The sequence below is a fragment of the Chlorocebus sabaeus genome, chromosome 2 (genome assembly GCF_047675955.1).
Source record: "Chlorocebus sabaeus isolate Y175 chromosome 2, mChlSab1.0.hap1, whole genome shotgun sequence".
NCBI classification, from domain to species: Eukaryota; Metazoa; Chordata; class Mammalia; order Primates; family Cercopithecidae; genus Chlorocebus; species Chlorocebus sabaeus.
This window is the reverse complement of record NC_132905.1, coordinates 16,033,132-16,047,487: the sequence shown is the minus strand read 5'-3', so window position 1 is coordinate 16,047,487 and position 14,356 is coordinate 16,033,132. Positions and strand designations below refer to the sequence as shown.

Below are 14,356 nucleotides of genomic sequence, written 5' to 3'. Positions count from 1 at the left end.
AGAGTACTTAGAAAAAAAAAAAAAATCCCAGCCACAGACAGCCACGGCGTGGCCATTGCCCACCTCTGGACCTCCTCCCCAGCCACAGAGCTCCACCATGCACACCTTGTGTGTGTTAAACACATCCCAGCCTCAGGGCCTTTGCACCTGCTGTTCCCTCTGCCTGGAGTGCAGTTCCCTCCTGCACCCCCACCTCACTGCAGCTAATTTTCAACATTCAGACTGGTCTCAGTGTCTTCCGTCACTGAAGGACACCACCCCACCGCCTCACCACTAAACTCCTCCCCAGTATGTGTTTTTTTTAAGTTTTGAGACAAAATCTCAGTCTGTCACCCAGGCTGGAGTGCAGTGGTACAATCTTGGCTCACTGTAACCTACGCCTCCTGGGTTTAAGTGATTCTCATGCCTCAGCCTCCCGAGTAGCTGGGACTATAGGTGTGCCCCATCACGCCTGGCTACTTCTCCTCCCCAGTCTGAAAGTGCCTGCCCACCACCCCCACCCTGTTTCCGTTGGCCACATCTCCTTGATTATGTCCTTCAGAGCATGAATGTCTCATAATGCAAAGTCACGCTTTCCAAAACAGAAGAGCATCCAGGGAGCATCTCCCTAATCCAAAGGGATGCTTTGTCAAGGTGAGTTTTGGACTGTGTGGCTTTGTCAGGGGCATTCTGAGAGCCTGAGAGCTCTTCTGCAGCACCGCCTGAGGGTCTCTGGTCATTGTGAGGCTGCTCTTTACTGGACAGCAGATCCTATGATATGCAAAGAGGGATTTTGTTTTTTAACAATGTGCAGTGACAGGTTTGTCTAGTGGGTAAAATAAAGGCCAAGTTTTGCACTTCACTTTGTCATTGTTCCAATTCATGGTGGTTTGGCTGCCAGTGAAAGAAATCTAAACAATGGCCAAGACAATGAGAGTTTCACTTTGTCTTACAAAAAGAGAAATCTGCAGTCAGCGTTCAGGGGTGGTATGTAGACTCCATGTTGCCAAAGGAAGATGGGTGCCTGCTCTTGTTCCACTCAGCCTTGCTATGGGCGTGTTCCTCGTGAGTGTAGGTGGCTGCTGGTGTGCATGCAGTTGAGTCTGCCCACTTCACTTGGCAACACTCACTTATGTCTCCTTGGTCACCTGCTTTGACTTCAAAGACAGCAAGGCTTTTTACAAGCATGCCACTGAAACCACGTTTGCAAAAATTGAGACAGTGAGAAAATGTTGACAGTGAAAGAGATCTGACCTAACCAACCTCATTGTTAACCTCCAAACTGCTCTTGGTCATTCCTGGGTGTGGGACAAGCTAACTTTGGGAGAAATTTAGTTTGTAGTTTAACCTTAAAGCCAGGATGATAATAGCCCTTCCCAGACCTCAGTCATCAGGTTAGGATTACGAGAGGAGCCTGAATCCTGCTAAGATGTAGGCGTGGTTAAAGGATATCCACCTCTGTTCCAGAGGTCACAAGATTCGTAACTTCCCCAGTTACTCCTACAGATAACATGACTATTGTAGAATCTAAGATTGGCCTTTTGAGACGTCTTTTCAGACTTTTGCATTTCAGAAGACCTGATGACTCTGCCTGGACCCAAGACTTGTGACCCAATGGGTCCTGTGTCCCCACCCACAAGCAGACTCAGCACACCAGGACCGTTTCCCACACCCCTATGATTGCATCTCCAACCAATCAGCAGCACCCATTCCCTAACCCTCTCCCCACAAACTATCCTTGAAAATCCCTAACCTCGGAATTTTCAGGGAGGCTGATGTGGGTCATAATACAACTCCAGTCTCAGCTGGCTCTGCATGAATTAAACACTCTCTATTGCCATTCTTCTGTCTTGATAAATCAGCTCTATCTGGGCAGCCAGCAAGATGAACCTGTTGGGCGGTTACACTACTTAGATTTAAATATCAACATATTCAGCTAAAAGAGTTGAAAGCACCTGCCTGAGTGTGGGAAAAAAGGGGGGAAGGGCAAAGAGAGTGAGAAAATGCTTTTTTAGTAACAAACCTTATAGAAGTATTTGCTAATTTAATCTGTTTGTTCATCCCTTGGATTAAATAAACAGAAAAAAAAAAAAAGATTGAAGTCATCTGTGAAGTGGCTCTGCAGCCAGCCTTGTCCCTTCCTCCTAGGGGATGGGCAGCAGCTCAGATCCAGGGCCCTCTTCCCCACCTTCCTCCCCCTCCTCCCTCCTCATACACAGTCTGACTGCAGCTTCCCAGCTGGAGCAGAAAGCAAAAGAGAAGTGATTGTACCTAATCACCTGGGTCATTTTCTCAGAAATTGCTTTCTTTTTCACCTTTTTTCATGAGGAACAAAAAGGAACAGGAGAGGCAGCCCAATTGCTGTTCCTGTGAGCTCTGGCTCTCCGCAGGGGGCTGGCCTGAAAGGGCAAATGCCTTTGGAGCAGGCTTCAATCTTCTCTCCCTCTGGAGAGAAGCCCGCCTCAATGCCACTCTACAAAATGAAATGGCCACTTGGGGGGAGGCAGATAAGTCCAGGCAAAATGCTTTTCACATAAGCATGAGAGAGAAAGAGAGCGCGAGCAAGAAAGTGCACAGCTGCTAACCCGGGTGAGAGGCCCAGATCAACTTCCATTAACTCCTGTGGCTCAAAGTCTTTGAAAGTGTATCCAAGCTGGACTCACATGGTGAAGCCAAAAGATGACTCTGAGGACTGGAGTTTGAGCCCAACTTGGGTCTGACTTGCTGTGCGGTCAGGGAAAAGTCACTTAACCTCTCTGGACTTCATTTCTGCATCTGTTGAAGGAGGTGGAAGGATTTCTACCCTGAATGCTGAAAGGGGCAATAGGAAAAACAGATGAAACCATTGTAATCCCCCCAATTTGTAAATTTTGTTAGGGGATACTTTTCGGGCTTTCTGTCTCAGACAACTGTTCTTTATGTCAGCTCTTAAATGAGGCTGATCTGCTATAATCATTCCCTTCTTGTCGGTGGTGTACACGGGAGTGATAACCGTGTAACTGAGCATGGTGGCTACTCCTTGGGGAAGGAGGGACCTGCACTTGGGGGCAGGTACTCCGAGGGTTCGGCAGCACACACGCGGAGGGCTTCAACCCTCTCCTCATGTCTGGAAGCTAGAAACATGGATATTCATGATTTTTCATGATAATATTTTTCATGCCTTTTGTATGTCTACACTGGAATCGTCTACACTGCAGTCTACCAACCTCAGCACTGTTGACATTTTGGACTGGTCGATTCTCTGTGGTGGGGTTGTCCTGGGCATTGTAGGATGTTTATCGGCATCCCCGGCCTCTACCCACTAGATGCCACTAGCACCCTCCCCTTCTCAATTGTGACAAGCCAAAAAGATGTCTCCAGACATTGCCAAGTGTCCTCTAAGGGTAAAACTACCCCCAGCTGAGAACCACTAGTCTAGAGAAAAGATGACCTATGGCTCGGAAATATTAGATGACTTCTCCAAAGTCGCAGAGTCAGTAAATGAAAGAGACAGCTCCAGCAGGCAGGCCTTTCCGTCTCCGCTAGCGCTCTTTCAGATCTCTCCGAGTGCCCTCAAGAGCAGATCGTTTCATTGTTGGGATTACAGTGGAGTTGCTTCAGACGTAAATACAACGGAATACACTTGACAGAAAATAAAACATGGGAAGATTATCTTTAGTTTTATAACAAAGAGGATAGTAAATATATGCTAATAATGAAACATAGAATATGTAAATGTATGTAAATAATCCAGCCGAGGCGTGCCCCTCTTTGGGCACCTGCTGGTGGGAGGGGGTGGTGGCAGATGGAGCTGCAATTCTGTCATTGTGTCTCCGTTGCCAAGGGCCACTCGAATGTGCTCATTTACCCATATTGAGGATGATCCTGGGGTTTGAATATCTTCAGCTGTTTCTACATCTGATGTTGGCCTTGATTAGTAATTTGAGATCCCGAGCCAACATCAGGTGCTACCCTACCGTTTTTCAAAGAAGTGGAGGCTGCTGGTGCCATGTCCCCACAGCAGAGCAGGGTGGCGACTGGTTGGTTGGAACCCACAGGCCCATCGTGGGTAAGAGGAAATGAAAATCCTGGAAAGGTGAATAAATTGTAAGCAAGTACCTCATGGCTTACATAACGTAATTGAAATTTCCAGAAGCAGATGGGTGATGCCCTAGATCCAAAGGCGCAGTAACTAGATGGTTTTATGGCAAGGGCGGCTCATCAAGTGTCAGGGACGTTCTGATGCAGAGATGCAGATGTCAGGGCTCGGGGAGGCAGCTGGGCGATGAGGACTCTAATACCTCTTCCAACTCATTGCTTTTCATTAAGTTATTAGATATGAAAAAAAATACTTCTAGTCCAGACTGTGATTTGACCTTTCAGTGGGCCTCTGACTATGTCTCTGACTACATTTTTAAACTGATGGTCAGCAAATGCATCCCAGGTATGCGCCCTGGGAGGAAACAGTAGGTAATCGTGCCACACTGCATTTAACTCACCAACAAATTCCACTGCACATTGAGGAGGTGGGGAGATGCAGAGATGGGCTTGACACAGGGCAGAAATTCAGCTAGTCTTTGGGCTCAGTAGAGGGAGGCCCTGGGCACTGAATGCCGTGATGTCTAAAAGTCCAGAAAGCTTGGAAAACCTATAGAAAGAATGTGAGAATGATTTGAAGGGGCTTCCCAGGCATAAAACAGGGGGGAAATACTGCTTATTCAAGTGGCCCCTGCAGGCTTCCTCAGTATCCTTGAGGAATCATAGGAGGGCATACGGTCATGGGCTAGAGCCAGGCTGCGTGAGAGTGAGGTGTAGCAACCTCACATGGTGCTGTGCAACACTGAACAGGTTAATTAACCTCTCTGTTTTTTTGTAACTTTTGTGTGTATGTATGTACAAAATGGAATTATCATGAAGATAAATATTAAGTTCAACCACGTGAAACTGCTATTCCCCACAGGAAATTGTCAACTATAGGCAATTTCATATGATTCAACCTAATATTCCATAGGGAATGAAGTTAAGAGTTGAAAAGTTCTGACCACAGTGCCTGGCACTGAGTAAGCCCTAGGTAAGTGCTGGTATCTTACTTACCAAGGTTTAGGGAAATGTACAGCATCTTCTCTATGTGTTTGTGTGGCATGCTTCACCCTAGTGATCTTCAAACTCCATCACGACCCACCTCTATTAGTCAGGGTTCCCCAAAGAGACAGAACTAACAGGATATATGTAGACATGAAGGGGAGTTTATCAGGAGAATCGATTCACATGAGGGCAAGGTGAAGTCCCACAAGAGGCCATCCGCAAGCTGAGGAACAAGGGAGCCAGTCTGAGTCCCAAAACTCAAAAGTAGGGAAGCCGACAGTGCAGCCTCCAGTCTGTGGCCCGAGAGTCCCTGGCAAACCACTGGTTCAAGAGTCCAAAAGCTGAAGAACTTGGAGTCCGATGTTCGAGGGCAGGAAGCATTTAGCATGGGAGAAAGGTGGAGGCCAGGAGACTCCGTCAGTCTACTCCTTCCACGCTCCTCTGCCTGCTTTTATCCTAGCCATGCTGGCAGCTGATTCGATGGTGCCCACCCAGACTGAGGGTGGGTCTGCCTCTCCCAGTCCACTGACTCAAATGTTCATCTCCTTTGGCAACACGCTCACAGACACATCCAGAGACAATACTTTGCATCCCTCAATCCAATCAAATTGACACTTAATATAACCATCTCACCATCAGAGGGTTGTGAGCTGTTAATAGATTAAGAAATAAAATCAGTGGGTCAGAATTTTTCCCAAGAGGATGGAATAGGGGAGAAGACAGTAGGATATTTTACACATCATATAATAAATATTGCTTTAAGAGGCTTGTCAATTCCATCACGTGTGTCTGTCCACATGTGTGTGTGCCTATGCACGAGTGTGTACCAGATCACAGGGAAAGATACATTTCATGCTACGCGTTAGAGTTAAATAAAGTTTTAAAGTCAGTGCACTTGACCATATATACTGGACCTTATGGGTACTTGAGGGAATTTTTAAGACTAATTTTGACTATGCCACTCACTGATCTGTGGTCTTGAGCGAGTTACTGGGCCTCTCTGCGTCTCAGTTTTTTAATCTAGAAAATGGTGAAGACTCTTGCACCTGCCTCCCAGTACTGAGGTGAAAAAAGCGGGTAAGAGGCTTGGCGTATTTCCTGGCATGTAATGAAGAGTCCAGTAGATGCTAGCTGCTGCTGTTTTGTTTGTTCTTTAATTTCCATGGCACGAATGGCATTGCAGAAGGTGAGGCTCTACTGCTAAAGGAAGAAATTGATTTATCCCTGATTTTGAGGAAAGTTCACAAGGCAGAACATTCTTGGATAAAATAACCTAAGAACATCAAACAGCAAACAATTACCCTCATGTAAACAATTACACTGCACTAAGTAACTCTGATATGGAAAGATGGCATCACTGTAGTGAGAGATCAATCCAGGAGGACTTCCTGGAGGAGGAAGTTCTCAGCTGATCTCAAAAAAGATTCAGGGGTGGGATTGGAGGAAGGTTGGGTCAAGGACATCTGGGGAGAAAAAAGGATTGTGGAAAGTTCAAGATGTGATTGGTAAATCATGCACTAATGCCGGGATCAAGAGCTGGACCCACCTCCTGGAAAGGGACCATGGTCAGACAAAGCTCTCTGGGGTCCACAGGAAAGGGACAAATCAGATATCACGGGAGCTCACTGTTGCTGACATATTATGATCATGTCAGGGCCGGGCATCTGCCTAAGTGCTACAAATGTTTATGAATATTAATAAGCATTTTGTTCCCAAAGGACCACAAATCAGTTAATTAGGGCCCTGTCAACCTGTTTATATTATCTATAAATGAAAACCCGTCAGCAGCCAAACATGAAATTAAGTGAGCCGTGTGTGGGCTGCCACCATCTCTGGATAAACGACACTGCCAGTTCCTGTGTGAGCCCCACCCTCGGCACAAAGGAGGATATTCTCACCACCCTCATTTTAATCAAGGCAGTGGTTACAGGAGGCCCATGATAGACGGTGCCTCGGATTTCACCACTGCCTGTTGGGGGATGATTTAAGACTGTCGGTAAATTAGCTGCAATCCAGAGTCTTGGAGGAGAAGAAGAATGACCTATAAATCAATGTTCCATGGACAGGTAATCAGGCCCCCATTCCAAGCCCTGATTACCCTGGGCCCAGTGGTCCATCTGTTCCATCTTCCTGGTGTGATGGGGCTGGGATGGGGGCACTGAGTCATTGGCCCCACCTGGATCGTGTTCGCGTCTGGACAGGTCAGTGTCCTTGAGCCCAGGTGTCTTAAGTGTGTTTCCTGGAACAATCCTCAAGAAGTCGCAGGGCCCTAGAGGCAGAGAGAGAGGGATGGAAGGATGGAGAGAGCGGCAGGGACTGAGGAAGACAGAGATTCATTCAACAACAGTGTGTGCCGAGCACTAGGCTCGCAGCCCGAGATAGGCACATCAGTGAGCAACGAAACAGACAAGAGAGGTGGCAGGCGACAGAGGAGACCAGAGTATGCCCTGAACTAACCAAGGCGAGATGCCCTGTCCTCCACCTCATGACACGGGTAACTCCTTCCCGAAAACCTCCTTCCCAAAAACTCCTTCTGGGGCAAATCCTTGTTAATATTTTTTCCTCCGGGCAAAATACTATGGTTTCTTAACCATATTTATGCTGAAACAACAGTAAATTCCAACAAGTTGCATGAAAATGGGCACAATGGCTTGAAGAATTAGGATTAACGATCCAAATTCAACCTAACAAGACACGGTCCCTGCGGTAGAGAACTGGGGTAGAAAATACAGATCCTGGAGCCATCTCCCTGGTTCGAATCCAGGCTCTGCCACTTGCCGGCTGTGTGACCTAGGGTAAGTTACTTACACTCTTTGTGCCTCAGTTTCCTCATCTGTAATATGAAGATAATAACAGGATTGACCATGTGGCAGGATTGAAGGAGTTAATATATGTGAAGTGGAACATATCAGCTCTCTAGTAATTGCCTGCTTGAGGGGAAATAGGTAAAAACGTTTAGGGCCCGCAGCCTAGTTGTAGCACAAACCAGCTGTGTAACCTTGAGAGGTTACTTAACCTCTCTGTTCTCTCATACTCTCTGTTTCCCCTTCCTGTGGGAGTAAAGTGGATCTACTTAGCCGGGTTTGCTCATGAGGATGAGAACTGTGCATCTATGTTGTAGGTTTGGTTACTTGATTCTTGCTGCTGTCCCACCAAAAGGTAAGCTCTGGGGTAGGGACGTGGTATACCTGTTCCCTGCTCCCTGCTGGGTCTCCAGGCCCAGCGTCACGGGCGTGTGATCTGTGCAGTCTCCCATGCTCAGAAGAGCCTCCTACTTGGCTTAGTGCTCTATTGTCATCATCTTAAAATTCTTAAATGTCTTTGAACAAGGGTCCTCATATTTCTGTTTTGCACTGGGCCTGCATAGCAGGGATCTGGTCCAGCCCACATACATGTACTAGGTGCAATTCTGGTGGATGAATTGGGTCGAAGCAGGAAGGCTCTTTCATCTCTTCCCAAACATGTGAATATCATTTTCTCCCTTGAGCCCGCTGCTGCTCTGTGCCTTTCTGTGGGGATAGGGGAACCCCCTCCCCCAGCCCTGGAACTCCAGGTCCCAGCACTGCTTGCCCTAAAAAGGGCCCCTCTATCCCTCACAGGTGTGCTGGGAGGTGTAAATACAGTTTCCCAATTGAGAAGTGTTCCAGAATCACCCCGACATCGTGCCCAGCACTGAGCTGGGTCAGGCTGGAGAGAAATGGTATTGGCCACAGAATCTGCCATCCCATTGCTATTAGTGTCCTGTGGCTGCTGTGACAAATCACTGCAAACTGCAGGCCTTGCAACAACAGGAATTTATTCTCTCGAAGTTCTGAAGGCCAGGAGTCTGAAATCAAGGTGTCTGCAGGGCCTCGCTTTATCCAGTGTCTCTCAGGGAGACGCCTTCCCAGCCTCTCTCAGCTTTGGGTGGCCCCAGGTGTTCTTGGCTTGTGGTGGCCTCACTCTAGTCCCATCCTTCATTTTCACAGGTCTTCCCCTCTGTGTCATTGGCTCCCTCTTCTGTCTCATAAAAACACTTGTCAAGGTTGTAGGACCTACCCGACTAATCCAGGATAGCCTCCCCTCAAGAGTCTTCACTTCATTATATCTGCAAAGACTCATTTTCTAAATAAGGTCCCATTCACAGGCACCAGAGGTGGAGGCCTTGGACATATCTTCTTGGGGGCCACAGTTCAATGCACTCTGTATCCAAGATAGGGCAGAGAATGCCATGAGGGCAAAGGAAGGCAGGAGCATGGCAGTGGCAGCTTATCCACGCACAGCTCTTCTGTGTGCCAGGAGAGGTTCCAGCTGCCTTGCGTGTTCATTAACTCATTTGCTCTGCATATCAACTGGTGCTATGACTGTACCCATTTTACAGATAAGGAAACTGATGCACAAGCAAAACCAATCAGTGCTTCAAGACATGCAGCGAGGACAGGTCAGAGCTGGCAGTGGAAGCTGGCAAGTCATCTGTCTATGGAGTCTGAGCTCCAACCCACCTGCTCCACTGTGGGCTGGGCTCTCACATGTGGGTTGGGCTCTCAGATGTAGGTGGTCTGGGGCCAGGCAGGTGACATAAAAAGTGAAGGGGCCTCCAGAAAGTGGCGAGGGCTGGGGCGAACTGGCGAGGTAGGTGGGACGTCGTTCCTCAGCACCAGTCAAATGCAGTGATTTCAACTCTCCCTCTTTTTTAAAAAGGGAGTAAAAATCCAGACTTTTATGTGGAAATTCCCAACGATCAGATTTGGTGATTGATTTATTTTTTAAAAGCAAAATGAAACTCATCAGTAGTCTGTAAGTCAGCAGTCAGCTACCACCGCCAGGGTAAAGGAGAGGGTCATTCATTCTGACTTTGGGAGTCAAGAATACAAGAATGGCCAGCGCTGATTTAGGGGACACAGGGTCCTTCCGTGGGCACAGCCACGCTTGGCAGAGCCGCGGGCCCTTGTGGCTCCCTGCGATTGCTGACTCTTAAGTCCTGCTCTCATCTGGCCCTAAAGAAGCCATCAGCAGGAGGTGACAGTGACCGTAATTCTGTTTTTATGATGACCGAGCGACGGTCTTTTCAGGCTGAGTGGTGCTGAGTGATGGCTGGTGATTTAGGCGCCTTACAGAGGGATTAGGGAGGTGAAGCTAAATGCATTTTCCTCCGAGGCCCAGACTGGCTGCAAACAAGTTTCCATGGAGGATGCTGATAAAAAGCAAATTATTTTATTCTGTTCACAATCAATTCCAACTCCAGACTGCAGACTCCCCCAAGAAATAAAGTATTAACACTTATCGTATGGAGCTGAATTCTTTGAGGAATAGTAATCCTTAAACAGACAGAGGCAACATAGTTTTAAACCATTAAAATCCAGTGTGTGCACTCACTCATCCTTCTTCTTAATGAGCCTTGCGCTGTCTCCATGTATTTGGTGTAAGAAATGAATTCAAGTCACATTTCATTGACAGGGAAAGGGGTGCCCTCGGGGGCATTTGTACTAGAAATAGACATTTTTGCAATGGGGTCGTCGTCTTGTGTGGTGGGCTCTGGGTCTTTCTGACTGTTCAGCAGCCATTCCCCCATTCTCTGGCCCTAGGTATTCTTGGCTCACAAGCTCAATCCTTGTGCTTTGGGTGGATCCAGGGCCAGCCACGTGACCCAGGCCTGGCCCTTCCATTGTCCAGCCTCAATCACTGGTAGGGGTGGGGATGGGGCTGAAGATGTAACTGGTTGGTCCAATCAGAGCCGATCCTGGATCACTGCTGGCACAACAGGGACTGAGGCCTCTCCTGATGTCACAGTTGCCGTGAGGGCAGGATAGCGGCCTGAGGTTGCTGCTCATCATGTCTTTTATTCCTGCCAGCTGAGAATGGAGCCAACTTAGAGAACAGAGGAACTGAGAGAGAGAAATGGATCAGTGTTTCCAGAGTCCAGAATCCAAGTCACTTAAACCCTGGATCCAGCTGCATCTCAGGCCATAAACCCTTCAAGCTTTCATTTACAGAAGTGATCATACTCCTCTTTACTTTAATCCATCCGATTTGGATTTCTGTCACTTGCAACCAAAAAAGTCCTGGCACACACCTCCTTGTGAGACACCATCTTCTCCAGAGCACTGGTCTAGCCCATGGTTTTCCCCAAAGGTGACAGCACAGAGACAATGCTCCTCTCTCTGCTCGGTCAGACATGCACTGGCCTGGGGTCCTCTCATCATTTTCCTTCCTTCTCTTAAGGCCCTATTCCAAACATGCAAATCACGGATCCTTCCTTGGTTAATCTCTCCTGGGCAGAGGTTGAGGGCACGTAGAGGTCACTGGCACATCGTTCATTTGCAACTATGTGCCCATGATATCTACCTTCCCTCAACCAATGCACTCTCAGGTTGGGCCCTGGCTATCTAACACTGCAAAGAGCCTTCGCCTGCCTAGAGTGATTCCGGAAACACCAAGAAGCATGCCCTCCCCCTTTCCCCAAATCCTTCCCACACCGTCGCTGCTGCCTGGAATGCCAGCATTAGAGAGTCTCGTTTTCAATTTCCAGATGAAGAAAATCACCCTGGAGAAAAGTAACACTTTAAACCTCACATTAAAGCTTCTTTGATGAGAACATGAGAATCCGTTTTCCACGAGCAATTGTTGATAAGAGAGAGGTAGAATTTGTGGCACGGTCCAATCTTAGTCCCAGCATTTACGATATTTTGGGAGCATGAAAATCTCTGGAGATGCGACCTAGTGGAGTAGAAAGATAACAGGAGGCCCGGTTTCTAATCCTGCTGGAGATTCATTTACCCAGCAAATACTTACTGAACATTATTACATGACAAGCTCTGTGCAAAGCACCAGAACATTGTGAGTTGTGAGTTGTGTGACTTTGGGCAGTTTTCTGAGTTGCAGGGGTGAGGCCAGAAACTGTGAAGATGAGGACATTTGGACACTTTCCCTTCCTGCACCATGGCAGGCGTTACTAAACGATCAGGACACTCCATCCCGCTGGGGGTTTGGGTGGGTTCTTAACAGGTGCCAGGTGGCTGCATCAGTCAGAACGGGCTAGATTATGCTGTGTAAGAAACACACAAGCTGTTTCATGGCTCACAAGAGCAAAACTGACTTTTTCATGGGGCCGCAGGTCCTCCACAGCTGGACTGCCACTCAACTCCAAGCCACCCGCCATCCAGAACCCCAAGCTCTGTCACAGGGCCTCCCAACCTCAGCACTCCTGGCACTCTCTATCGTGGGGGCTGTTCTGTGCATGGAAGGATGTTTAGCAGCATCTGTGGCCTCCGCCTATGTCAGGGGTTGAACTGTGCCCCCAACCCATTTCGTATGTTAAAGGCCTAACCCCGGCTACTTCAGAATGTGGCCTTATTTGGAAATGGGGTTGCTGCAGGTGTCATTAGCTAAGATGAAGTCACACTGGAGTAGGGTGGGGCCGTAATCCAAAATGACTAGCGTCTCTAGGAAAAGGGGAACACTGGATGCAGACATGCACCCGGGGAGAACGCCATGTGAAGACGAAGGCAGAGATCAGGGTGATGCTTCCACGAGCTAAGAAGCACCAAAGATGGACAGTGACACACCAGAAACTACAGGAGAGGCATGGAACAGATTCTCCTTACAGCCCTCAGATCTTGATGTGGGACTCCAGAACGGTGAGCCTGTCTGTTTCTGTTGCTGAAGCTGCCCAGTCGTGCTACCATGTTACCGCAGCCCTAGCAAACAAATTCAACCCACAAGGTGCCCGTAGCACCCTCCCCCCAAGTCATGGCACCCACAAATGTCTCCAGACATTGTGAACAGTCCCCGGGGTGTCAGAATCCTGCTGGGCTGAGGACCATGCTCTACCAGGAGCATTTCCGGGGACTGGTGGGGCAGGCACAGGTGGAGCTTCAGCTCAGAAGTAGCCCGTGTCACTTCCACTCACTCCATTGGCCGAAGCCAGTCACCAAGGCACGCCTGAGTCCACAGGGTAGGGGTTATGGCCTTCCCACGGCGTGGGACATTGTACGGTGAACAGTCACCCATTCTCCCCGAAATCACCACCTAAGGGGAAGAAGTGGCAGGTGAGCCCATGGCCTCTCCCTCCCCTCCACTGGGCCTTTGCTCACTTGCCTCCTTCTCCAGGGGGCTTGCCAGGGCTGCGCCCTCTACCACCCTCTCATCCGCTTTCCTGCTGTACATTCCTCTGGTTCTTGCCCCTGTCCAGCACATGGATTCCCTCTGGACACATTCTGAGTGTCCTCTGGCCCCCTCCCAAATGCCAGCCTACGAGGACAGGCCATTTTTGGTGTTACTCACAGCTCAGCCCCTAGCAGGTCTCCTGCCCAGCGCAGATGCTCCATGGATGTTGGTTGAGAGAGTGAGTGAATCCATGAACGAATAAAACTGTTTCTGGACTAGGTGATCTCCAAGGACATGCCGGAATTCTGCCATTCCAGCAAGAATTGGAGGCTGTTCTTTCCTGTCCCTAAGCCTACCCACCCCATGGTATCACTTCCTGCCAGAATAACAGATCCTGTCACTTATGCCAAGGGAGTAAATGTCTGTCCCTTCCTCATAGTTAGCTAGTTTTGCGCCTAGTCAGTAGCCCGCAGGAGCAGGGTGTTCGGTAACCAGGAGCTCCCAGCTGTAATGAGGACACCTGCCGAAGCCAGGGCCTCTGCTGGTTGCTATGGAAACCCTGCAAAGGGAAAGTCAGCCTTTCTTCATTAGAGCTATGTGGAGACAGATGCACGTTGGTGATCTCACTAGCCCTTCCAACCAGTGGCCCCTGGAAGTTTCCTGCTTGCACCCTCTCTGGCCCATCCACTCTCTCCCTGAGCTCTGGAGATGAGAGCAAAGGTTGTCTTGGGGTTCTTGGCCTTGTGGGATTTTACAGTCTATGCAATATAACCTACAAGCATTTATTGACCATCTGTTATGTGCTTGGGCCCAAGTGCAGCCTTTCTCCCCCCAAAGAGAAGACACTGAAAAACCCACAGCAGAGTGGCCAAGGCACACGTTCTAGAGCCTGACTCCGGTTCAAGTCCCAGCCCTGCCATTCTCTTGCTATGTGTGGTGGCTTTAAAATACATCTACATTTCTTTGACAGTCCTTCCGCTAGATTTATTTATGTTTCTCTGATGTTGACTAGGAATGAGTCGTCCTCACGGACAGCATGTGGGGGAAGTGGAAACTGCAAATTCCCAAAGCTTGGTCATAAAAGGCAGTTCAGATCTTGCCCCTTTCTCTTTCTCTCTCTCTCTCTCTCTCTCTCTCTCTCTCTCCCCCTCCCTCGACTTGTTTCTTATGAGCTCTGGCCCAAGGTGTCAGAACTTTGACCACCCTGAAGCAAGGCTGGAATGTCACG

The 14,356-nt window shown here is 48.6% G+C and overlaps 1 long non-coding RNA gene across 1 annotated transcript; it reads right to left on the bottom strand.

Moving 5' to 3' along the window:
* Positions 1-3,566: 3,566 nt before the first annotated feature.
* LOC119618560 (uncharacterized) lies at positions 3,567-13,609 on the bottom strand. The gene is made up of 3 exons (XR_012089175.1): positions 13,306-13,609; positions 7,142-7,312; positions 3,567-5,693 (listed from the first exon to the last, which is right to left on the bottom strand). It is a non-coding gene; the product is annotated as an uncharacterized lncRNA (long non-coding RNA).
* Positions 13,610-14,356: the final 747 nt, after the last annotated feature.